The 25,106-nt window shown below is 47.1% G+C and overlaps 1 protein-coding gene across 4 annotated transcripts in view; it reads left to right on the forward strand.

The window, feature by feature from the left end:
* Positions 1–1,327: 1,327 nt before the first annotated feature.
* TMPRSS2 (transmembrane serine protease 2) overlaps positions 1,328–25,106 on the forward strand; it is a 499,201-nt gene continuing 475,422 nt past the window's right edge. For 2 of the 4 annotated variants that reach the window (XM_069636038.1, XM_069636040.1), the window contains exon 1: positions 1,453–1,757. The gene's annotated coding sequence lies outside the window, so the exon portion shown is untranslated. Of the gene's footprint in view, positions 1,417–1,448; positions 1,758–25,106 lie in introns of those variants that run through there. The other 2 variants (XM_069636039.1, XM_069636041.1) reach the window with 2 other exon arrangements.

Below are 25,106 nucleotides of genomic sequence, written 5' to 3' on the forward strand. Positions count from 1 at the left end.
AGACACGAATACCAACCTCGCCAAACAAATTAATATGACCGCCTCAACCACTGCCTACACTGGCAAACTAATTAGGGCCTGCAAACCGCTGATCTCTCCCAACAACTTCCTCACTTTAGCCAGAGCACTCATACAATCCAAACTGGATTACTGTAATAGCCTTTACGTAGGTGCCAAAAAAACGGTAATCAATAAATTGCAAGTTCTACAAAACAATGCACTCCGCGCCGCCCTAAATATTCCCAGAAGAGAACATATCTCGGCTACAAGAATCTCATGTAAATGGCTCTCTATCCAACAAAAAATAGACCTAAAAACCATCTGTCTCACTTATAAAGCTCTTAACCACCTAGCCCTGCCCTATCTAACCAACAAATTCACATTAAGACAGAATACTAGAACCACTAGATCCTCTAATACACTACAACTGACAGTGCCCAAATATTCCCTTAAAAGAGCCGGTGGATCCAGCTTCCCAGCTCTAGCCTCACAACTGTGGAACACCATTCCACTGGATATCAAATCCACCCCCACCTTCCAACCTTTCAGAACTAAGGTCATCACCTGGTCACTCAATAAATAAATTACCAACTATGTATGTATGCATACCCAATGTATAAATGTATCCTTTACTATGTCTGCCTGTTACTGTCTCTGCACGAACTGCTTTCTTGTCAACTATACGTATGCTTCACAATTGTACAAATGTTCCTTACCTTTGCCTGTAACTTGATGTTTAAGTGCCCATATACCCCTGGGTCAGGAGCGCTATACAAATAAATAAACAAACAAACAAACATGTGACGACTTGCCCACTCTAGTCTTTAAATACATGGCCGGCAGGTTGCATTCAGATTTGTAGAACAGGTGCATTAACCCATTGCGGTATCTTGCAGCCTGCATAATAAAATACTAGACATTTGGACGTTCTGTTCTTTGTTCTTGATATGCCTTATATACAAGGCAGATATTTAGAAGGTGGCCACTTCAAAACTGGGGAAATCTGGCAAAGCTCTATATGTTCTTTTTTAATTTAAAAAAAACCAATATAAAAATAGAAAATGCAAGTGGAAACGCGTATTGAATATTTTAGAATGTGGTAATGTTGTAATATACACGAAAGCAAATGAAATATGCAATTTAAAGCGGGTGGGAACATTCTCTGGAAAGGTAAACCTAAACTCCTAAATCAGGAAGTGCTGAGCAGTTCATAATTCTTGGAAAACATTGTCAAATGTCTACTTGCCGGTTTGCAATTAAACCGGCTTTACTGTTTGTGTGTGTATTTCAGAAGAGAAGGGAGTCAGTCCGCGGTGAAAACATCACTTGATAGCCAAAGCCCTCGGGTCCCGTTTCTAACACAGAGGCGCGAGGGCGAGTAGTGCGTGCGGCAGCCTAGAGGGAAACAAAGCCGAGGTGAGGCTCTCACTACCAGGAACCAAACTCCGCCCTGAAACCTGTTGTTTTTCCCACTGTGTTCCTCCTTCCCCGCTTCGTTGTGCTATTGTGTTGTGGAGGGACGGAGCGCCCGCTGTTTTGCAAGAGGTGTGTTTTGTGTGCAGTGGACACACATGCGGCTGGCCAGGAGCAGCAGCGCGCCGCCCCCCCCCTGTCCCCCACCCACCAGCAGGGACAGGCAGGAGGAATAGGTGACTGATTACTGCTCCCGTGTCCCAGTCATTCCCCTGAAGGCAGCGGGCAAAGAGTGCCCCACCTCGGCCATCTCACGGCGACCTGCTCCGCTGGAACCGCTGCAGGTACAGTCGGCACCTCTTCCTTGCAGTTTTTCTCGTGAACTTTAAGACGCATTGCCTGGTTCATTTATTTGAAGTAGATGCTTTAAGTCTTATACCCGGCCGACAGGGTGTTTTTTTTCAGACAGGTACACAGCCTTGAAGCTTTGTCATGTCTGGTGTCAGGGGGACATGTTATTGATATCATTTGAACTCCTGGGCTCGTGGTGTTGCTTTTATGTTGTGAAAAGCTAAACAAATAGCAGGGTGAATGAATTGTGTAAATGAGCCATGGGTGGGTTACTGGCGTCTGACATGGGTCAACGCGAGCTGAAAAGAATGCTCGCAGCGGATTCTGAAATGACAATCCCCCAACCCCATGAATTCTGTTACTTGTAGTCCAACACTATCGAGTCCAAAACGACATGCAGCAAAATCCAAAGGAAAAAAGTAGGGAGGGGACATGGGTGTTCTGCTGTCAGCTGACATGGGGCATTTTAAGAGCCCTCATCTGGTGGTTATTATGGAATTGGGGTAGGACGACATGTTGGAAAGCCCAGTTAATTATTTACAAATAAATGCCCCTCCCCCCCACTGCACCCCAATTTTGGTATGTGGGTATTGTGGCATATTCTGTACTGAACTTCTACGAATAACTGGTTATGGTTGTATATTGGCTGCAGTTATTTTTAAAAGAAATCTATACAATTTCCACTTGTGTTTTGCAGTAGGTCTATTTTACCTGATGTTCAAAACATTTTTTCCAAAACTGGATTTATTGAGAACTGGATTTAAATCACCACAAGGGCTTTCTAACAGTACAGTGGTGCCAAGGTGCTCCATGTGGACTCTTTAACCTATGACACTTTGCATTCTGGGACCTGTAGTTGAGATTTTTGCATATACGCATGTTCCTCCACATGTCTTACTAAGTATACTTTTGTTGGGGGAATAACTGGTGTTAGACAGATGACAACCAGAATAACTTCCCATGTACCACACAAAATATTGTGTGAGTATTGGGAATAAAAAGGCAGTGGGTTGTTATTGCACATCATCATATGATACTAAACAAAATCATCGTAATAACCATAACATAATGTGTACTTTTGGGCACAGGGTCCTGGGGTTGCGCCCTCTGGCCCGTGCCGCCTTCCTTGTCCCACGACAGGGTGGGCTCCGTGCTGAGCCCTGTCTTCCTTCTTCTTCTCTTGCTTTTTCTTGGGTGGGAGGGTTCTGGGGAAAACGAAAAAGTACTCTGCGTAAGCAAGGTACTCGTTTTTTTTTTTTTTTGTAAAAATATCTTTATTAAGTGCTTAAAGATGATACAAGGGTAATAAATTCAATTCAATAAGAAGACTTTTGTGGCAATTACATTCCCCCCTCAAAGCAGAAGGGGTTGTTTCAATTTTACTTTGGGCATTTGGGTGGGTACATATATATTTTCTGTTCAGAGTCTGTGGTTTACAAAGTGTTCGTGTTTTGCCTGAGTAGGCAAAGAGTTCTCTTTGTCTTTATTTTATTTTTGGATGATTGCCTGGGCTGGGGGTTTTACTCAGGGCCCCCATCTTCCAGGCTGTCCTTGATTTCGTAGTCTCTTAGCAGGCCGTGGACCATCCTGCGGCAGGCTTCGGTTGTCAGCAGCTCATCATTGAGGACCAGGCGTTTCCTTGCGTAGAGGAGAATGTCCTTCAGGCAGCAGAGGATCCTCCAGCAGTTCTGGATTGCCTCTACTGTGTGGGTCTGTGCAAAGAGTCCATACAGCACAGACTGGTGTATAATGTCTTGGGGCGGGATGTGAGCACTCAACTCAGTGTTCAGGGCCCTGCGCAGTTTCCTTGCAAAGGGGCATGCCCAGAAGAGGTGGTACGCTGTTTCCTCTGCCGGGCACCCCCTTGGGCAGCTCCTGTGTGGGCAGAGGCCCCGTCTGTTCATGAATGCTCGCACAGATAGTGCCCCCCTCACCGTCAGCCAGGCGATGTCCTTGTGAATATTCAGGAGTTTGTTTGATGCCACATTTTCCCACACCTGGGTAACTGTGGCCGCTGGCAGGTCCTCAATGGGATCTGTGGTGTCTTGGGACCGGATCAGGTTGTGGATTGTCCTTGGGTTCCACAATGCAGGCACCACCCCCTGAAGGCCAAAATCTGCGATGAACTTTTCCATCTCCCTGTAGTACCAAGGGAGCGTCCAGTTGTACGGGGCCCTGTTTTCCCACTTGTCCCAGCCTAGCCTCCTCCATGTTGGTGTGAGGAAGAAGCGGAAAAGGAGGTAGGCTGAGTGGGTCTTGTTGGCGTTGCCCAGGGAAATCCTGACGCAGGTGCAGGCAAAGCAGGCCCGCAGTCTTGTAGGGAGGTCCGGGATTCCTTTCCCTCCTTTGCGCGGTTCCTTGTACATGGATGATCTCTTAACTCTGTCCATCTTTGAGCCCCAGACAAAGTGGAAGACCATGGCGTTGATGGCCCGCGCTTCTCTGGCTTGGAGGGGCCACGCTTGGGCCACATACTGCAGGACAGGCAGCGCATCATTTCTCAGCACCAGAGCCTTCCCTTCCATGCTCAGTTTGCGGAGACTCCAGAGACCCAGTTTCTGTTTGACCTTGGCCAGGCGTTCCTTCCAGCTTTTCAGCGCTGCCCCCTCCTTCCCATACCAGACCCCAAGGATCTTGATGAAATCCTTCTCGATTGGGAAGGGAAGGGGCTCCTGGTTGCTATCCCAGTGTCCAAACAGCATGGTTTGGGATTTTGCTGCATTTATCTTTGCGCCCGATGCCTGGCCAAAGTCTTCGCAGGTCCTCAGAAGCTCTGACACCGATTGACTGTCTGCACAGAAGAGGCTGACATCATCCATGTAGAGAGAACACTTCACCTCTCTTCTCGCGTCTCCTGGTGCCGGGATGCCTCTGATGTCTGGGTTATTCCGGATGTACTCCGCCAAGAGCTCTATAATGCAAACAAACAGAGGGGGCGAGAGAGGACAGCCCTGCCTAACCCCAGACTTTACTGGAAAGGGGTCTGTTTTCCAACCATTCACCATGACTGAACTGAATATGTCTTTATACATTACTCTAACATAACTGCAGAAGAATTCCCCCAGCCCAAACCCTCTGAGTACCCTGTCCATGAATTCATGGGAGACGCGGTCGAAGGCCTTCTGCTGGTCAAGGCACACCAGCGCTGCCCGAACCTTGCGGTCCGTGACATACTGGATTGTGTCCCTGATCAGGGCGAGGCTGTCAGCGACCCTACGTCCAGGGACCCCACAGGTCTGGTCGGGGTGGACAATCTCACCGATAGCACCCCTGAGTCTAGTCGCCATTGTCTTTGCCAGAATCTTGTAGTCCACGTTTAGGAGAGAGATGGGCCTCCAGTTCTTGAGGTCACACTTCTCTCCCTTCCGTTTGTACAAGAGCGTGATGATACTTTCTCTCATAGACTGAGGCATGCTACCACCTGCGACCATCTCTTTGTACACCTCGAGTAGGTCTGGTCCTACAATGTCCCACATAGTGACGTAAAATTCGGCTGGGAGACCGTCACTTCCCGGTGTTTTGCCTGTCTTGAAAGATTTGGTCGCAAGGTGCAGCTCCTGCAGTGTGAGGGGAGCATTCAGTGCGGCTTGCGCTGCTGGGGAGATCGTTCTTGGGATACCCGACAGAAACTTTTCTGCCTGGTGTCCCACTGACCTCTTCTCCGCATAGAGGTCCCCATAAAAGTCGGTCGCCACCTTCATTATGCCATCCCTTGAGTTACAGAGTTTTCCCTCCTTGTCGCGCAGTTCAACCAGAGGGGTGTGCGTAGCGTAGAATTTCCTGAAGAAGAAGGAGTTGCATTTCTCCCCCTTTTCCAGGTTCTCCACTTTGGACCGGAAGATGATGCCCCTGGACTCATCCCGAAAGTGCTGGCTCAGCCCTTTCTTGACTTCCTCCAGGGGAACCCTTACGTCCCATCCCTTGAGTTGGAGGTCGTGCAGCTCCTGCAGCTCTCGCTGCAGTTTTTTACACTCCCTCTTCCTCCCCTGAGCTTTCCTCCTCCCCGCATTCTTAAAAAAATCTTGGACCTTTCCCTTGACCCATTCCCACCACTCCCCTGTCGACTGGAAGCCATCTTTCATTTCCTGCCATGACCTGTACATCTCCCTTAGGTCGGCTTCCAGTCTCTCTTCTCTCAGCAGGGAGCTGTTCAACTTCCAGGCTCCCGGTCCTGCTAGGAACTTGCCCGTCAGTTCACCCTGGAAGTGGATAGCTCGATGGTCAGAGAAGTGGACAGGTATCATAGTACTCTGTCCCCCCCTCACTGTTTGGGAGGTGAAGACAAAGTCTATCCTAGAGTGCAGGGAGCCATCTGGGGTGCTCCAGGAGAAGTTCCTGCCGTTAGGCCCCATTGACCCTATTACATCTTTCAAGGATGCCTCGTGCACCATCTCCGCCAGGAGCTTTGCTGCGGCATCCATCCACCCAGAACCCGCCCTCAGACCTATGCGTCGCAAGGTACTCGTTGTTTGGGTCCCCGTGAAGGGTCCCAAACTGGATTCTGATTTCTTGCTGCAAATGCAGCTCCTTATATTGTCCCAGGGGCTGGCCCATGGGCTTTGTTCTGCCTGTGTGGGGGTGTGTTGTCCAGCCCCCCCCCCCCCGGCCGCCAGGCGCCTACAGCATGTTGCACCCTGAGGTGCTTCTTTTGTTGTTCCCTACCCGTTTCCTGCCTGCCCTGACCTGCACTAGGTGCTTAGCGCCTCTTTGGTGAGGAGGCCAAGGTGTTGCTTCCACCTTGCCCTTCCTCCAGCCTGGCTCCAGGAGTCTTCCTGACCAAGAAAGGCGCGAAAGGAGAGGGGGTTTCGCACAGCGAGGTGTTCTTGCCCCCTCGCCCTATCCTGTCTGCCATGGGGCACAGGTTACTGGCCCCCACCTTGGTGCTGCGGGGTTCCCCCTGTGCAGCGCTGGCTAAAACTAGCGGTGACTGGTGGGGGTCACAGATGACACCATAAAGCAGCACATCCCAAAGGGTCATATTCAGTTCTTTAAGTGGGCCGGGCCCCGGCAGTCTCCAGAAAAGGCTCCTGAGCCGGGGTCCTGCCAGGCCCTCCCCCGACTAGCCCCAGCCATACTAACACCTGAGGCAGCCTGAGTAGCGGCTTCACGGTTACACGAGCTGACTGCAGGTGTCAGCACTTCAGATTAGAAGAAAAGAAAAGGCATTTTTTTTGTAACCCGAAGTGCGGACACCTACAAGCAGCAGGTGCAACCGTGCAGTGAGGGCTGCCTGATGGCTCTGTACTCGGAAATAGGAGAAGGGCTGGCATGCCAGCCCTCGTTTTGTTTCTGTGTAAATAGCCATCACCCAGCATGAAGCCCCCGGGCTCGTCACGCTGGCTGATGGCTATTTACTCGGAAATAAAAGGAGAGCTGGGCAGTCCAGCCCTCCTCCTGTTTCAGAGTACAGAGCCATCAGCACTTTCATTCAAGGAGCCCGTGGTAAAGCATTGCACCGCGTGGCTCCTTGAATGAAAATGTTGCCTGCTAGGTGTGAGCTGGGGCACACTGGTGTCACACCTTCGGTGCACCCAGTCCCATTCTTTTGTTTAAAAGGAGTGTCTGGGTGTATCAAAGGTAATAATAACATTGCGCCCGAGCTCTGCTTCTTTTAGCAGCCCCCACCCCTGGGGCGAGCGGGGGACGGAGCTCTCGATAGGGGGCGTGGCCTAAGGCCACTGTACTTAGGCCACTCCTCCTAACGAGAGCCCCCTCAATTTCTAATCCCACTTAAGGCACTTGTCATATTTCTCTCAAGCTTCGATTCCAAAGCGTTGTTATTCAGTGTTTTGATTTTAGGTCTAGTTTAAAACAAAGGCCTCAATCGTTCTTAACCAAGGCGTGATCTCGTATTTTTGAAATTTATTTTCTGGCGCAATTTACGTGATGTAAAGGCAGGTGAACAGTGTCAAAAGTGCCATGATTTGCACATTGTTATTATCGAGCCTTGTTAAATAGAAGTGTTGTATTACGCAGGGTTTAGTAGGTAATGCGTACCTTTCCCCATACAAACTGCTCGTGCAGATTAAGACCTTCTGGAGAAAGGTCTTGTGTGTGCTGAGCACCCAAGCAGTCCCATTTCAGGTTTGAAAAGTGCATCCAATTCTTGTTTTATTCGTTGCATTGTAGCACTTGTACCCTTGCCCTTTCCCCACAAAAAAGGCAAGACCACAAGTTACAGAAAAAAACAGCACTGGAATTCACCCATTCTGTGAAGCAACTTGAGGGATGTGTGTTTGCAAACAGGTCATAACTGGGGCAACGCGATACATCCTTGTCATCTAGACCCCGCCTTTTCCAGAGCTCTCATGTTTCCCCTGGCCATGCGCGAGAAGGCCACCTGGTTCTGTTTTGTTTTCTCCTTTGAATTCTAGTACTTGTAGTTATCCTACATTTCAAATGGGAAAGAAAAACTACAAGTCCCAGAATTCGAAGCAAAAACTGGACTTGACTGTCTTCTCACGCATGGCCATAGGAAACATTAGAGCACTGGCTTTACAGCAGTGGGCTTTCCTTTTAAAAATCGTTAGTGTAATGTGCTAAGTCCAATTTGCTTAGTTGGAACTAACCAATGTGACATTTCCCAGAACGCACTAGCTCGCTAAATGAAACAAAACTCAGGTCACCTTTTTCTTAATTTCGAGCTATGCGTAATCTCTGCATACAATGTGGACTCGCAATGCAACATTAATGCTACAAGTGAAGGCAAAAGCCCACTCTGGTGTAAGGTGCATGCACTTGTGTATAGGCCCGTTATAAATACCATATAATTCGTCTAAGGGTCATCCAGCGATAGGACGGCCAGATGACTCCAACTCTCTGGGACACTTATTTTCCCCAATCCTGGGCTTTTATTTAAGAAATTAAGGCATTCTGGGAGTTGTAGTTTTATTTTGGATTGGTGCTAGTGATATGAATTACTTGTAAAAGGAAATACTAGGAGTGGAACATGGATCCACAGTGGCACGCGAGTCGCCTGGCAGCCCTGTGAAAGTCGCCTGTGGTGTTCCGGCTTCCACACTAATCCGAGCAGCTGCTGGAATTAAATCAATTGTGGAACAAGGACATCTTCAAATCCCATTTTGTTTCTTGAAATTTTCACCCAGTACACAGTAAGGGATTCTCCCCGAGGATACAACGCCCCCGCCCCCCATGTGCGTTGTAGAGCTCTCAAGTTGCCCTATGTCCGGCACGAGTACCCCACCTAGTTATGATTCTATTCCTGGAAATTGTGAACTTGTGGTTTTGTTTTTTCTTTTTTTATAAATGCATGGCTAGGATTCTCATAATAAAAAGAAAAAAACTGGGTCGTTAGAGCTGCTGAAGCCCCTTTACCTGCCTACTTAAAGATGTTGGGGGTACCTATCACTGTCAGACGCATGCAAGGCGGGCAGAGCCCATGCAGACCCGAGTCTCTCTTTGCTTCCTTGGGTGTATAGACCTAAATGCCCAAAGGAAAAAGAAAACTACAGCTCCCAGAATACCAAGGATAAACAGTCCTGCATTGGCTATACTCTTATGACATGGGACTACTTTGGAGTTATTTCTTTGTGTTCGTGTCTTTAAGTCCGTGGGGGGGGCAAGACGGATTTATTTGTTTATGGCCCCACCATCATTTTTTTCAAAGTGCCACTATAGACCTATATTGGGGCACCAACATCCTGAACATGTTTTGCAGAAGCAAAGAGGGCCTATATTATTTTGGGCACTGGCATTACAGATAGGGCTTTACAGTGGCAGTCCTGTCATGTATTGTGGCCGAAGGCATCTTGAAAGTTTTATGAAGTGTTTCTCTGAACATCTGGTGACTTGGCATCTATTGGATTTTTCCATATTACCCTACATCATTTATTATAAATTGTTTGATGTTCTGCCCAATCCGTAGAACAAAAGTGCTGTACAATGGTAGCATTTAAGCCCATTATGTGAAAAGCCCTGGCTTGGTGTGGGCTATCTCGCTACGTTCAGTTGCTCATAACATTTTTGGAAATGTTTACGACCCTTCCCTGTAAAAATTTACCACTGACCACTGATGGGGTGTACGTGTACGTACATAGCACTCTGTAGTTAAGATGAATGAACCATTGACTTTGTGAACATTCTATTGCTAACATTTTAGCATTAATTTGACACAGCTGTATGACATTTTCCAAAGGGTTTAACGGCCCATGACCCCCAAAACTTCCAAGTTTGAAGTTCATCCAAATGGACTAAATATTCTATGGTAGGGAAAAATGGCGTTTTTACTTGCCTTTCCCATAGGGAAATTGAGCATACATGGAACACGTGAACAGCCCAAACCACTGGACAGATTGTCTTCAAATTTGGTTCAAAAGTGACACAAGGTGCTGTGGATGATTCTTTTGTTTGCTTGCTTCGTCCAGTGGTTGTTTTACAGATCGTTGGAGGTCGTGGAACCTCCAGCACCATCTCTTCTGGTTCATTGCAGCAATAAAGCTTTTCAGAAATGAAAAGCTGACATTTTTTCAGAGATGCAAGGTGTTCCCTGAAAAACAGGCACAAGAGATATACCTCCTTTGTGGTAATGTGGACAGAGGAAAGGCTATATTCTTAAGAGGGGTGTGAATGTGTGGTTCATTAGCAACCGAAACAGCGAAGTATAACAGTTCAAAATTAAGGAATGTCCAATAATCAGAGTTCTATACAAATATATATACTTTAATCAATCGAACCATGTACAGAATTACCTAACTAGAAAACACTACAAAAATCCACCTGTGTGGAATGAACAGAGAATATGCAAATATGGCAGATACAGCACTCTGGGTAATGGCACCGGGGGAGAAAAGGCAATTAAATACCACAATGTAAAGAAAAATATGTTCTTGGTTCTCAGTCAATAGTACCTTTTTGGGGTTCTTGGTGGTGCGACAGCATAGAACCAGACTTATGTCTGCAATTCAAAGATTGGGAGAGTGCAAAAGGCACCACCGGAGGGACCTGGTAGTTTGGATGTGCGGAACAGCTCTTAAAATCCTGGCTGTATTGGGTCACAGGGTGATGTGAGTCCCAAACCAGGTGTTCAGGGATAAGATGAGTCCTTTTCTCGTGCTCCAAAACACGGTGGAGGCTGGCACACAACTGAAGGGGTCCTTCAACACGGTGAACTCCTTGGTATCGCTGTGGCTGGCAGAGAGGCAGGTATTGTTCCAGCAGCAGGTTCACCCTCTCTGGTCCTTGGGGATGACGAGGGATCAGCGCTTGTCTCTGCTTCGGACACCTGCCTCCACTTCACAACGGAAGGACTTTGGAAAGGGCTTCCCCCCCAACATGTTGCAACTACATCTACTTACGTGATGATCCAAAGAAGTCGCGTGAGATCGCTTCTTTTAAAGGTAAAAGCCCACAGGTGATTGAACTAAAGCTAGCCTGCCTCCGTGGTCCAATCCCTGCTCTTAAAATGAGTGGATTTTGCCCTTCTACATCAAACCCAAAGTGCCTTGCTCCAAAAGAAGGAGAGAGAGAGAGAGAGAGCGAGAGAGAGAGAGAGAGAGAGAGAAAAAAAAAGGTGTACGTCTTTTTCCACTGTACAGAGTCCACGTGTCTACTCTAAACCCGCCCCCTTCCCTTCTCGCTAGGATCAAAGACCTTTAGAAATGCAACACCCTGATTTAAGGCTACCGCTTTGAATGGGTGTGTTCTCTTGATGCCTGGGCCCAGGACCACTGCCTGTAGGGCGTCTATCTCCGGAGGTGGGCATAACTTCCCCTCACAAAGAGATCAAAGAAGAGGCATGGCCGTTCAGGTTCTTGTGCTGTCATTTGGCAGGCTCACCCTGTCTGGACAGAATGAACATCACCTTCTAACAGCTGTGCTGGCTCAAAGGAGTTGACACACATATGTATTATCAAATTGGGTGAGGCTGCTATGATCGTAAGTAGTGCTATGCACCATGCCTTAACTCTGGCATAGCTTATATTTAGAGTTTACCCTGCCACCAGCTTGTGATCATCAACCAGAAACGCCAGGGCCAGTGAAGGACGTCAAGGAAAACCCAGGGATGGAAATGGGAAAGGGAGGGTCACCCCCAGGCATGCCACGAGTAAGGGTAACAAGAGGAAACTGGATCAAACATTAACCACACCCCTACTAGAACTTAACCGCCCAAGGGAATACAGTTAAAGAACTCCCTGGCCCTCTGATCACTCTCTGGGCTAGGAACGGCATCTAATCCGACATGGGGCCTGCACTCAGATTTCGGGCAACAAACAGGTTAGCAAAGTAGCACATGAATCCTTTACCCAAAGGCGACTTTACTGATACAAGTCGAAAGGGCACACAGAAGAAGGGGAGATACAACTAGTAAACCGGAAAAGATGAAGATCAGCCACAGCCACTAACAATCCAAACTGTTACTAACAATCAACCCTCCGCATAAACCTCTCACATACTGCACTAAAACAACCAGAACTCCTCAGCACAGCAAACCGCACACACTTCACAACAAGACATGGCATCCTCAACCTTGCACAACACCGCATGACGTCCGCCTCCTGGAATTTCGCACCCAAACTCATTGAGCGGTACATCCTAACCGAAGCTGCCAACAGCACATCACAGCTCCCTTGCTCGTTCTCCCGCTCCTCTCACTAACCTATCCCCCCTCTTTTTTTCACAGAACCGCCAGAGCGCCATGAGACGCAAGTGGCACCTGTGCGCGTTCTAAAAACCTTTAACATTAACTGTAGCTGTCAAATGGGCAACTGTGACCTCAGAACCTGCTCTTTGCCACTGTTAGAGAAGAAGCTGCAGATCAGGATACTGATGCATCTGGGCACAGGTACACACTATGCTTTTGACATGGAGCTTATGAAAGGGGAAATCTGATTGGCAGATGACCCTTTCCAAGATGGCATTTCCTGCATCATTTTATTATTTAATAAAAATCAAAAAAGCCAGGGCTTTCACACCCTTGACAGATGGCAATTCCTCACAGTGATCATTCAGGGAGCATTGTTGCTCTTCTTTAGAAGATTTCAATATTGCATTATCACCTTTAAAGATAAAGGTTTTATTAAGGTTAGCTGTGTGTTGGGCCCCAGAAAATTAGGAATGTGTGAGCTACAACAAATACACAAAACCTCTTCTGCCTGATTCACAATATAATCTACTATTGTGGTGGTTTCATACGTTTTAGAGGAAGATGCAGGTATTGCACATGGACAGCATGCTATATACCTTTGCCATGGACATTACAAAGAATTTAGAGCATGTCATGGGGTGTCTACATGGAAAGAAGGGCACATAAAAGTGCAACTTTACATCTGTTCACAAAATTAGAGTTGCCATAGAAACGTCAATGGATAGTTGCATCTTGTCTGGACGTTATAGGGGCTGGATGAGCAGTGAAAGTGTGTGTCAGAATATTGTGTGAAACAAGTACATTAGAGTGTTTTTTTGGAAAATGTAAATCATTTTCCTTTTTGACATGGAAAAAGTTTACTCCATGTTGGCCGAGAAATTGGGGGCCAAAAGATACCCCTTTTGAGAATCAGCTGCAGCGCGCATAGATTTGATTTTTGTGAACGCTGTTTTTAGGTTGAATTTCCAACTACAAATTGTGAATCTTCTCCCTCTGTGCTGGAATTTCAGTCCGGTTTTCCGGTAATGTTCACATTTGAAAATGCTGCTAAAAGTTCTGAATTTCTTCATAATTTTGATCATAGTATGTAGTATGTTACTTTTACATCCCCTATTTACAGTAATGTATTGGGTTTGATTCTTTCCCTAGCTAATTCGAGAACTTGTTCTGTGCCATTACACATAGGCTGGTCTGCTCGCTTTTTGATTTCGATATGTTTTTAACCTACTCACCCCACTGCCAAAATAAAGCCAGGAAGAAAAGGTGCTAGTGCAGAAGCAGAGATTAAAGCAGGGAGAAAATGAACAATACAATACTTTTTAGAATTATTATTAATAAAACACTTTATTTCCAAGCCTTCATGAAGACTGTTTCACTTTTTCCAATACATAGAGGTAACTTCTGCAAATGGTCAAATGGCACTGCTAACCAAATTCAACTGTTAATCTAACAATTTCCATAAATTAAATCTGTCTGTTAGAAATCACAATAATTTTGTTTCACATCTTTCTTTATGAATTTTTATGCAATCGATCATCAAGTAATCTATATATTAATTGAAAAACGTTGGTGAAGATGCAGTTAAATTGAGCAGATTTAACACAACAAAACCCTTGAAATTCAGCGGATGTGGGAAGTCATGACCAGCTTAACTCGGCGTTTTCCCGTTGATGTCCCCCATAATGCCATGTCCCCCATGTGAATTCCTTATTTTATATGTATATGCTCATGAACTTTGCAACGGAAATGCACCAAGTTACTTGATTACTGAAGTAAAGTTTATTTCAAATAATTTCAAGTTTTTTAAATTCCATCGATTTTTTTTTTTTTATGGATTCCTAGCCATGGCTTAGGATGTTCCCCCAATATGTTTCTTTTGCACCCCCTTGGTCATGTGTTTCGGGCCCACAAGCAGGCCCTTTGGCCCTAGCCAGTGAGCATGCCCACTGTATATTTTCAAACACTACCAGGCCACTAGCCATGGCGTTTGGCCATGGTTTCTGGCCCTGTCCACTGTACATGTTCCCCCACTTTTCTTTTATTCACCCATTTTTTTTTTAACACTTTTTTAAAAAATCTTTTTTTCCATAACCAGGGTTACATTAGTAATGCACTACAAATAACCGCAGTTAGCTGTAGGCGCCCGCAGATAACTGCCGTTATCCCTAAAAAGCGCACAAAATCCCAAATTCTTCTCTGGCCTCCCAGGCGCTCACCATTGCCACCTTCATTCCCAATCGGCTTTTCTTTCATAACCGCGGTTATTCGGCAGGATATATCTATAAGAAAACGTTTGAGCTCTGAACTTGGTCCCCAGTCCCCCTCCCAACTCCCCAATTTCACATGGTGTTCTCTTTCCCCCTTCTCCACCTCTAGCCTCGTGCCACTGCATGCTCCCCACCCCCACCCCATTGCCATTATTTCCATTTTTCATTTTCTGCTAGCTGCGGTTATTTCCGTAATAACCGCGGTTATTTCTGGCATCGAACAAAACAAATGGCGGGTTTTCGTTCCTGAAAAGGCACCATGGGAGATATAGCTATAATTTTGGGAGAAGGGTTGCACCCCATTCTCCGTCAAATATTTTAAAAACTACTAGATGCATAACCCGTGACCACTCCCGGAAATCGAGTCAAGTTGTTTTATACTTGGTCCAATTCCGACCAGCAAATTTGCCATATTTATTATTAATTTATTGTTTTCCCTCATGTGCTGTGCCAAAATTTCAAATAAGAACTTGGCAAAACATTTTTTTTAACTTTCTTAATAACATTTTCATATTTTAACAGATCTTTCCCAAATGTGCAGGGGGTGGAGAAATGGAGGTGTTGGGGGTGGGGGGATGGGTGTTGGTGACAGCATAACAAACCTTTTGTTTGCAATATTTCAGCTAAATCAGTCATGCAAGTAAATAGTTATTAGCAATTCATTTTTCGGGTTTCCTGTGTATCTCAATACTCAACTATGCACTATAATTCAGTATCCAATCTATGCAACCCTCATTGCCTCACCTCTTATGGGATATTCACCCAAAAACCTTCCTGCTCCTAAATCCTTAATCGATTAAAATGGAATTTCATTAATCTTGGGCTATAGTTTTCATCAGATTATTCAAACAATTATCCAATACAAACGAGAGCCAGTCCCAGCCCTGATGGACACTGCAGTTGACCTATTATAAGTCTTGTTTAGTGAATAGCGTTGTGGCTTGTGGACTTTCTCACTTGGGACTATTTATGACCCAGCTGGAAAAAAACCAAAAAGTAATTGGTTAAATAGAAATTCCAACTGAAACCACAGGCAGACAATAGCCAATCCCTATATGCACCTGCATTTGCCATCACGTTTCATTATAATGGTTCCAGGAAACCCACCTGTTAGCACCTGGACACTAATACCTACCAGGGACTCTGCAGTTCATAACAACTGAGCATTACCCCTTCACTGTAGCAGAAACTGATCCTCATTTTTCGAATTGATCCATATGAAACTGCCTCCCCCGTCTTAATATGGAATTCTTTTAAAGACAGATAGACCATACAGAAATATAGTCTGCTGTATCAGTTGATGCCAAAACTCGAAAATGTGCATGTGATTTTGAACTTGCTTAAAATGTGATTTTTAATTGGGCTCCTCAACTTTGAGCTTTTAGCTCTGCGCAATCCCCATAGTCAAACACTGGCTCACTATATCAAGTAACGCAAAAAAAACGTCTTTGGTAGTCCCAAGGCCATCACACGTTCCAGAGATAAACTGATAAACAGAACACTGTGAGTCCAATTGCTCACCTACCACAAAGGTCTGCCTTCTTAAGCCCAGACAATGTAGCATCACTCCATGAAATGGGGCACTAGCAACAGACCGTAATCCCAAGTAGAAATCAGGTCTTGAAGACTTTGAGAAATGCTAGAAAATAGTCTTGGGTTGCAAGGAAGCACAAAGACAGGACCACAATGATAGGCATCCCACTTGACATCTCCTGCGATGGTCAAGATTCTTCCTTACAAGAAACGGACAGAGCCAATGCTCGGTAAATCCATAGTAAGCATGATCTACAATGACATGGTTCAACATAGTCTCTAGGTAGCTACAAGCAAACAGTAATATACCAAGACAAAAAGAGATGTCTGTCACTAGATCGAGTGCAGTCAACCTGTGGTACTCCAGATGCGTTGGCCTACAACCTCCATCAGCATTAGCCTCTGTATTCAATGGTGATAGATCATTGGATTCATAGGATTACATATATGTAGTATATGTACAGCAGCCAGTTACCTACCCTTCCATGCCCCAGGCTAAGAACTTAAATTGATCATCATGGAAGTAGTCACCTTTTTATAGGACCTTTTTTAACAATGCAAAACTGATCCAAGAGGATACCAAGCATGGTGGTAGCCAACCAGCCAGCTGCTTGCCCCTGCCAGCAAGAGATCAATGACACTGACAAGGTTACTCCATAACAGTCTTGCCAAATATTGCTCCAAAGAAAAGGGAAACCCCTCATGACCACTTCTTCCATAGAGAGATAGGCAGTGAGGATATTGAAGACATGAGTGTAGTACTGCAAAATAATTGGTAGGAAAACAGAATAAGGAGAATGGGTTATTTCTGTTTTCTCAAATCATCAATCAATTTCTCAATACAAAATGACCCCCAAGTAGGCAGTGAATGAGACTAAAATGACTTGTGCAAGTTATAGTCAGAATATAAAGAACTTGATGATGGAGTTGCCAACACTAAATTTATCAAACAACCACATTTTCACTATTCCATTGCTATGAGAGCCTCTGCAAATTCTTTTTTGTTGTTGTTTTTAACACTTGATTTATAGAAGCTTCACAGTTCAAACAGCAAGAGCACACACATAAAGGGAAATAAGGTGAATCCCGGACAGAGTAACAACACTTAATCGACCATCATACAAAAGATATACAATGATTCTCTCCAAGTCTCTTTGCTTCAATGAATCAAATATCATAGGTGCATGTACCGCACTTAAATCCCGGAGAGAAATGTCCAACAAACCCCCCCCTGTCTCAGCACAAAATATACATTGTTTATGTAAGCCAGGTAGCGCCCATAGATAACCACATACAAACTGTAATTCCTCACAAGAGATCCAGTACAGCCCTCGCGATCAGCATGTGTCCCCCCCCCCTACTTCAATCTTATCATTACTCCGTCATACCCTGGATTTGTAGAAAGGTTTTAACTGGGTCCCAGATGAATCCTGGTCTAGAACTGGGTGGCAACAACATATAATTCTCCATCTCCATGTCACAGCACCAAGCTAAATTTTGCTGCCACTGGGGCAGGGTTGGAGTCACAGGATTAGACCAGTTCAGCAAGATGCATCACTTTGCCAAGAGCATACATATTGAAAGTAGTTTCTTCAGGCCCTTGGCTATCCCCGGAAGCCACCCAAACATGCAGCAAAGAATACTTTGGGGCACATCTTGATACACCATACGACCCGTCATTTCAGTTAACTGTCAAAAGTCGCCAAAGAAGGGCACTCCCATATGACGTGGAGAAATACAGCATTTTCGATTCTACATTTGGGAGAACCCCCATCAATATTTTTAGCAAATTACTTCTGGATCAGCGGAAACAGGTAAGTCAGATGCAGAATTCTAAACTGTACGAGCTTAAATCTGGAAACTAATAGCTACTTTCGGATCATACAAGCGCATATAATGCCACAACTTGTCCCCAAGGTACTTCGAGAGGGCAAATACCTGTGGTTCTGAGGGAAAACATGGTGACCAGGCCTGGAATGCCTCCTGAATGCTGAAATTTTGAAACGTCAACCCAAGCCACCCAACCAAACTTAGTCTTAACCTGATCCCAGGTGTGGAAGATCCTATCAAAATAAAAATAAACATATCATTGACTCCCAGCCTCGACCAAACTTGCTTAATCATGCCATCAAATGTCGGGGCCAAACACTGAATATTCCAGGCTCCAAGTTCCACAGTATACGGGTATTGCACTTGTAATCTCAGATACAATCTTTGCCATGCATATGAACAGTACACAACACTGGATCAAAAGGGTACCTGTCATCTGTGCCCATAGATAACTGGGTACTCTGCAGTGAATGTGGGTTAACTGACCCCCTCTCAATGCGAACATGCGGGAATGACTGGGACCCTGGCATGCAATATGAAGTAAACGAAACCTGAGCGGCCAAATAATATAGTTCCATATCAGGTACAACCAATCCACCCTACTCCCACGGTCTCGTGGGGGACTCCCATTTAATCTTAGGTGCTTTCAGGCTCCAAACTAACTTAGTTCTTTGAAAAAGTGAGATCCAGCCCATACAGGAATTTTGATAAACAAATATAATAGCTCAGGGAGGCTCAACATTTTTATAATCGCTTCTCGGCCCATAAGAGAAATTGGAAGAGCAGTCCACCGATCAATTTTACACTGAAGCAACTCCAGACAAGTACTGTGATTATCTTTCAACAATTGTTGACCATTCCTGCTGACCGTGTTAAGAGCCAGGAATGAGATCCAGACGCAGAAGACTCATTTTGATTACAAACTTTTATTAAATGAAAAAAGGGGTGGAAAGTGCCTCACTATCCCTAATCTAGGAGGTGTTTCCCTACCATAACCAAAACAAATGGGTCTGTCCTTTGTCAAGATGTGCTAGAGTAAGAATAAGTATTGTGTCCAAAAACCTATTGTGGTCCTCCCACTCTAAAACAAACTCTATTGTCTCTTGCTTTCAATTGTGCAAAGGTTCCAAACCAACAGAAAAGGTATGAATCCAAAGCCCCAGGTTTCTCTTCACAATCAAAGCGGGTTACAATTCTAAGGGTATGAGTCCTGCTTTGAATTCTCCTTTTAATGTTTCACAAATTGAGTGCAGGCCCCAGACACGCAGGTATCCTGGTATACTACCCTGCCATTTTCTTTCCAAATTTACAAGACTCGGGTATATGATTCTTCCTTGGCCTTTCTTTCTACAGCAGTTTATCACACATACTGGACTATTGTTATTGTTATTTTGCACTTATATAGCGCCTTATATACCATTGGTATGGTCTGAAGGCGCTTGTAGGTTGAACGCCCTTGGGAACCGAAGTTCAGATCAGTAGAGAGAGTAGGGAGAGTCAAAAGGTGCATGTGAGCACCGGGTATGTGTGCAGCTCGTGCGGTACTCGTGTAATAGCTGCTTCTTAGCGGTAGGTGTGGTGGTTGAGAGATCAGGAGAATGTGTTCGTTCTGGCAGGATTTATCCGGAACGGATGTGGCTGCGTTAGGCCTGAGGAAAACGCCTGGCTGGGGGTGTGGAACCAGCAGTGATTACATAGAATGATGTGGAGTAAGCGGCGGAATGTTGGTATGAGAACAGTTATACCGAATGGTGTCATAGTATCTCTGTGTTCTAGTTGAGTGGTGATGTAAGGAGAGAGTAAGCATGGTGGTGTGGTATGGTCGGTTATATGCTCTTTCACTGAGCACACTTCTAATTGCAACTTTCCCAGAGAGGGTACTGGGTGTATTTCTAAATACAGTTTTCCACAGAGAGGCTAATTGGGCACACTTCTAGATTCAGTTTACTAGAGGCTATTGGGCACACTTATAAATGAGACTTTCCAGAGTGTCTATAGGATACAGTTCTATAGTCAACTTTCACAGATGCTATTGGGGACACTTCTAAATTCAACTTTACAGAGCGTCTATTGGATACACTTCTATAATCAACTTTCACAGAGGGTATTGGTTGCACTTCTAAATGCAACCTTCATAGCGACGCTATTGGGCGCAATTCTAAATTCAATTTTCTACGTAGTGGATTCTGGGCGCACTATTAAGTCAATTTCAGAGAGGCTTTTCCAGAGAGGGTGTTGGGAACACTTCTAAATTCAATTTAACAGAGAGACTATTGGGCACACTTCTAAATGCAACTTTCAAGAGTGTCTAAAGGATACATTTCTATAGTCAACTTTCATAGATGCAATTGGGAATACTTCTAAATTCAACTTTACAGAGCGTCTATTGGATGCACTTCTATAATCAACTTTCACAGAGGGTATTGGTTACACTTCTAAAATGCAACCTTCACAGCGATGCTATTGGGCGCATTTCTAAATTCCATTTTCTACGGAGAGGCTACTGGGCGCACTATTAAGTCAGTTTTTCAGAGAGGCTTTTCCAGAGAGGGTGTTGGGAACACTTCTAAATTCAATTTACTAGAGAGACTATTGGGCACATTTCTAAATGCAACTCTCAGGGAGGCTATGGGTACACTTCTACATTTCACTGAGGGGATAATGGACATACTTCTAAATGCAACTTTTAGAGTGTCTATTGGGAACCCTACTAAATTCATAGCGAGGTTATTGGGCACACTTCTAGATGCAACTTTCCAGAGTGTCTATTGGGCACACTTCTAAATGCAACTGTCACAGAGGATCTTGGGTAACTTCTAAATTCAGTTTACCAGACAGGCTATTGGGCACATTTCTAAATTTATGGAGAGGCTATAGGGCACGCTTTCTTAATGCATCTTTCACATGTTAACATTTATAATTCCATCTAGATGCGACGCAGGCGGATATTAACAACTACATCCAAGTGTGGATATGCTAACATTCACAATTCTATCCAAGTGTGGACATGCCAACATTCACAATTCCATTTGAGAGTGGGCATGCTAACATTTACAATTCTGTCCAAGTGTGGACATGCTAACATTTACAATTCTATCTAGGTGTGGACATGCCAGTATTCGCAATTCCATCTGAGAGTGGGCATGCTAACATTCACAATTCTATCCCAATGTGGACGTGCTAACAATCACAATTCTATCTAGGTGTGGACATGCCAGTGTTCACAATTCCATCTGAGAGTGGGCATGCTAACATTCACAATTCTATCCAAGTGTGGACATGCTAACCTTCACAATTCCACCCAGATGAGGACATGCTAACCTTCACAACTCCATCCAAGAGTGGACATGCCAACATTCACAATTCTGTCTAAGTGTGGACATGCTAACATTCACAATTATATCCAGGTGTGGACAATGCTAACATTCACAATTCTATCGAAAACTGGAAACTTGAGAATCCATGCTAACAATCATGTTTCTGTCTAGATTTGGCGCGGGCTCGTCTTTGTGGTTCACTCGTGGTATGGTTAGCATTATACTGCAGGCAGTGTTTGATGTCCCGCCATTAATAGGTTTGGGCTTGTGGTCACATCTCTCTAATAATGCATGGTGCAGGTCTGTAGCAGTCTAGGCGATTGATAGGTAAGTTAGAGTGGCAGGAACTTTCTGGAGTAGAGTGATTGCTCTACTCCCCACCCATGCCACACTCACGGTTTTTGTTGGTGTCAGTTGGGTGCTGGCTTCCTTGGCGTCCCCTGCGGACACCTGCAGACACTTTCTGGAGCCGCCTCTGTTGGAGCCGCCCTTGGCCTCGGGGCCCTTGGCTGCCGGGCAGAGGGCTGCCCTGGGAGGACAAGTGATGAAGGGCTCACGGCCCAATCAGAGCGGGGATGGGCGGGTTGGGAGGCGGGAATCAGGAAGAGGGTGCGGGTGGGAGAGGGACGCTCGGAGGGCCTGGGGGCCCAGTTGGCGCCCGAAAAATGGGCGGCGTGCCCGGATGGGCTTCCTCACCTCGCGCCGGCTGCCTGCAGTGAATGCAGGGGCCGGTGCGAGGAGGGTCGCTAGACCCTTTCAACCTGGGCTCACGGCCCAATCAGAGCGGGGATGGGCGGGTTGGGAGGCGGGAATCAGGAAGAGGGTGCGGGTGGGAGAGGGACGCTCGGAGGGCCTGGGGGCCCAGTTGGCGCCCGAAAAATGGGCGGCGTGCCCGGATGGGCTTCCTCACCTCGCGCCGGCTGCCTGCAGTGAATGCAGGGGCCGGTGCAAGGAGGGTCGCTAGACCCTTTCAACCTGGGCTCACGGCCCAATCAGAGCGGGGATGGGCGGGTTGGGAGGCGGGAATCAGGAAGAGGGTGCGGGTGGGAGAGGGACGCTCGGAGGGCCTGGGGGCCCAGTTGGCGCCCGAAAAATGGGCGGCGTGCCCGGATGGGCTTCCTCACCTCGCGCCGGCTGCCTGCAGTGAATGCAGGGGCCGGTGCGAGGAGGGTCGCTAGACCCTTTCAACCTGGGCTCACGGCCCAATCAGAGCGGGGATGGGCGGGTTGGGAGGCGGGAATCAGGAAGAGGGTGCGGGTGGGAGAGGGACGCTCGGAGGGCCTGGGGGCCCAGTTGGCGCCCGAAAAATGGGCGGCGTGCCCGGATGGGCTTCCTCACCTCGCGCCGGCTGCCTGCAGTGAATGCAGGGGCCGGTGCGAGGAGGGTCGCTAGACCCTTTCAACCTGGGCTCACGGCCCAATCAGAGCGGGGATGGGCGGGTTGGGAGGCGGGAATCAGGAAGAGGGTGCGGGTGGGAGAGGGACGCTCGGAGGGCCTGGGGGCCCAGTTGGCGCCCGAAAAATGGGCGGCGTGCCCGGATGGGCTTCCTCACCTCGCGCCGGCTGCCTGCAGTGAATGCAGGGGCCGGTGCGAGGAGGGTCGCTAGACCCTTTCAACCTGGGCTCACGGCCCAATCAGAGCGGGGATGGGCGGGTTGGGAGGCGGGAATCAGGAAGAGGGTGCGGGTGGGAGAGGGACGCTCGGAGGGCCTGGGGGCCCAGTTGGCGCCCGAAAAATGGGCGGCGTGCCCGGATGGGCTTCCTCACCTCGCGCCGGCTGCCTGCAGTGAATGCAGGGGCCGGTGCGAGGAGGGTCGCTAGACCCTTTCAACCTGGGCTCACGGCCCAATCAGAGCGGGGATGGGCGGGTTGGGAGGCGGGAATCAGGAAGAGGGTGCGGGTGGGAGAGGGACGCTCGGAGGGCCTGGGGGCCCAGTTGGCGCCCGAAAAATGGGCGGCGTGCCCGGATGGGCTTCCTCACCTCGCGCCGGCTGCCTGCAGTGAATGCAGGGGCCGGTGCGAGGAGGGTCGCTAGACCCTTTCAACCTGGGCTCACGGCCCAATCAGAGCGGGGATGGGCGGGTTGGGAGGCGGGAATCAGGAAGAGGGTGCGGGTGGGAGAGGGACGCTCGGAGGGCCTGGGGGCCCAGTTGGCGCCCGAAAAATGGGCGGCGTGCCCGGATGGGCTTCCTCACCTCGCGCCGGCTGCCTGCAGTGAATGCAGGGGCCGGTGCGAGGAGGGTCGCTAGACCCTTTCAACCTGGGCTCACGGCCCAATCAGAGCGGGGATGGGCGGGTTGGGAGGCGGGAATCAGGAAGAGGGTGCGGGTGGGAGAGGGACGCTCGGAGGGCCTGGGGGCCCAGTTGGCGCCCGAAAAATGGGCGGCGTGCCCGGATGGGCTTCCTCACCTCGCGCCGGCTGCCTGCAGTGAATGCCTGGTGTACTCTCCTGCCAGGTCTTGGATATACTCTCTTTCACTGCTTTTCATATAGTTGGCTTTGCCTGGTGTACTCTCCTGCTAGGACTTGTATGCATTTGCTTTCAACACTGCGTATGGGTGTTTATCATCTGCTCATATTGTCATTGATGTATATTTGCACTTTCCATCTGTTCATTCAGCTTGTTTTCCAGATATTTAGTAGACCTTTTCATCATGGTTCAACATACAATGTCTCTCTCTGGTCCCCCTCCTTGGTCTTCCCCAAGTTTGTATTGAGGGTTACAGACCCCAGTCCCACTGTCTAGGACCTTTGTGACACTGCCAAACAGTACTTTGCCATCCCAACCCTTTCCCTGAGCTCACCGGCTTTCTGTTTATGGCTTCCCAGCGTTCCACGCTGCAAGTCAAGCGTTTCTCAGGCTTCCACAGCTCTCCCTGCTGCTGTCAGTGTCTTTGGTAAGCATCTGCACTCACGGTGTCTGTGAAATGATCTCAATCGAACTACGAGTGGCCCCATGGCAATTGTGAATAAAAGAGGGGTCAATAGGTGCCCCTATTGGCATCCCACGCCCCAGCTCAGAGATGACACCAGTCCCAAAACCGCAAACAAATAATGTCAACCAACAGAATCTAACGCTTTCTCCATATCTAAAAGTGCTCCAATTGCTTGGACAGAAGGATCGATCTGAGCCAAAACCACAAATAATCTTAGTAAATTGAGCACTGTAGAGCAGCCCGGGATAAAGCCTGATTGATCCAAGAGCACAATGGACGGGAGAAAAGGGAGCAACTTGTCCGCCAATATGTTAGAGAATACTTTCATATCCAGATTAATGAGAGATATTGGGCTATGAGAGGTGCACTTCATCGGGTCCGTGATGGGTTTTAAAATCAAGGAGATTACATCCTTGCGCATCATATGAGACAGTGAACCCAACTGCAAAGCTTCCTGCCACACCTGGATTAAATGATCAGCCAACTTAGAACCATATTCCTTAAGAACGGAGCAGTAATTCCTTCCAAACCCGGGGCCTTAGAGGGCAGGAGATCTTTAATAGCTTTTATTATATCTTCAGCAGTTATGGCAGCGCCCAACGATTTCCTAGCTGCCACCCTCAACAAAGAGCTTTAAGGTGTCCTGATCCCACCCACACCCTCTGGCTTCATACAGTTGGGTATACAACTATTGAAATTCCTCAAGAATCAAGTCTGATTCCAATACCAGTGTTCCACCACCCTTCTTAATCACTGTAATGTCATTTAGACGTCTTTCTCCCTTTAGCACTCTAGCCACAAACCTACTCATATCTGCATGCCATTTGAGGAGCTGCAAAATATCTCACCTCCCTATC

This window comes from Ambystoma mexicanum, chromosome 7p (assembly GCF_040938575.1).
Source record: "Ambystoma mexicanum isolate Mex_15411 chromosome 7p, UKY_AmexF1_1, whole genome shotgun sequence".
Lineage (NCBI taxonomy): Eukaryota > Metazoa > Chordata > Amphibia > Caudata > Ambystomatidae > Ambystoma > Ambystoma mexicanum.